The sequence below is a fragment of the Condylura cristata genome, unplaced genomic scaffold, assembly GCF_000260355.1.
Source record: "Condylura cristata isolate star-nosed mole 26May11 unplaced genomic scaffold, ConCri1.0 scaffold00006, whole genome shotgun sequence".
In the NCBI taxonomy this organism is placed as follows: Eukaryota; Metazoa; Chordata; class Mammalia; order Eulipotyphla; family Talpidae; genus Condylura; species Condylura cristata.
Window position 1 is genome coordinate 425025 of NW_004567107.1, and position 1647 is coordinate 426671.

General features: G+C 73.3%; 1 long non-coding RNA gene across 1 annotated transcript; it reads right to left on the reverse strand.

Annotated features, from left to right (window-relative positions):
• Window position 1: 1 nt before the first annotated feature.
• On the reverse strand, window positions 2-919 carry LOC105853306. The gene is made up of 3 exons (XR_001145141.1): window positions 791-919; window positions 243-290; window positions 2-61 (listed from the first exon to the last, which is right to left on the reverse strand). It is a non-coding gene; the product is annotated as an uncharacterized LOC105853306 (long non-coding RNA).
• Window positions 920-1647: the final 728 nt, after the last annotated feature.

Below are 1647 nucleotides of genomic sequence, written 5' to 3' on the forward strand. Positions count from 1 at the left end.
CAGCTCACCTCCTGGGGCTCGTACCCCGTCTTCAGGCCCTCGCCCCGCTTTTTACATTTTCCTGTTTGGAAGACAACACAGGCAGCGAGCTGTGAGGGCAGCCACTCCCAGCCCTCACCCCGGGGGGGCAGTAGGCTGGGCCTGGCCGCTGGGCGCTCCCAGCTGGGGGCCTCTGCACTGAAGAGTGTGGGGCTCCAAGCCAGAGTGGGGCTCTGGGGCGCAGGGAGCCTGCGGGCGCTCACCTTTGTCCACCACGTCCCAGACCTCCACTTTGACGATGTCATCCGTGGCTGAAACGGGGGCACCGAGGTCAGCAGCAGCATGGGCCGGCCACATGGGCAGCCCAGCGCCTCCAGAGGCGCCCCATTCTCCAGCCCCGGTCAGGCCGGCCACCGCGCCTCAGCAGGGCCCAGCGGCCGCTTCTCACAGCTGGTCGCAGGTCCGGCTTCTACAGGGCCCAGGACGTCCGGCCTCCCAGGGACAGCCCAGGTCCCCGCCCACAGCTCTGGTCGGCCCCGAGGCCCCCGCTGCCCAGGCCGCCTGGCCACCCTCCCTGCGGACGAGCGGCGTGGCCATGGGGACGTGACGGCAAGGCCGGGGCTCGGGGCGGGGGGAGTCGCCCTAAGCTGCCCTCTGTGGGCCCAGAGCACCCTGACCGGCTCCCGGGGCCTCCTGGCGAGGCAGTGCTGGGGCTCAGGAAGTGGGGCGAGCACCCCCAGGGGCCCTGGCAGCCAGCAGCATGCGTTGCCATGACGACACGGGGCGTCTGGGGCGGCGGGCAGGCGCTCACTTTTGTAGCTCCAGTGGATGCTGGCGACCTGGATCTCGGGCGTGGGGATGTACTCCTCCACGAAGCGCCCGCCCTGCAGCCGGTGCCACAGCGCCGTCTTGCCCGTGTTCCTGTCCCCGCGGATCACGATCTTCACTGCAAGGAAGGGCGGGCCGGGTGGGCGGCCTCCCCGCGAGGCCCCTCCCCCGAGCCCGCCCCAGGGCCCAGGGCCTCGCCCCCCCCACCTCTGGTCTCGAAGCACTGGCGCCCCCGCGGGACCCCAAGCCGCCAGCCGCCCGGTCAGGAGGTGCACAGGAGCCCATCTCCAGTGCGCCCCGTCCGGCCGCACCCTGCTCTGGCCGAGCCCCCCAGGACGCGGCGGCCACCGAGCTCTGCTCTCTGGGCATCAGCAGAAGACCCGCTCACACGGCCCGGGGCGCACACAGGCCTGGGTGGCCTGGCCCTGGAGGCCGCCGGACGGCTCTGCCCCGGCCCACGGAGACACTGTCTCCTCTGCACCCAGGCCGGGGCGGCCTCCGGACAGCGCGAGACTGTTCCACCTGCCGAGGGCACTCAGGAAGCCCCCTGAGCTCTGCCCGAGTCCCTCTTGTGGTCAGTCTCTGAAGCCCCCGGGCGCTGCCCTGCCCCGCGGCCCTGGACTGCGACCACCCTGGCGCCGGCCCGGGGCCCTCGGAGACAGGCGGGCAGCCCTGGCCGCGGCCCTCACCACGCTGGTTCCGTGGGCCAGCGGCTGTCCCTGTGCCCTGCGCCGCAGCCACCAGTGGCCTGTGCCCGCCACACATGCCCTGCAGCCCGCTGACCGGTGCCGTCCGGGGCCCAGCGGCCTCTGCCCCAGCCCCGGCACGGGCCTTCAGCCC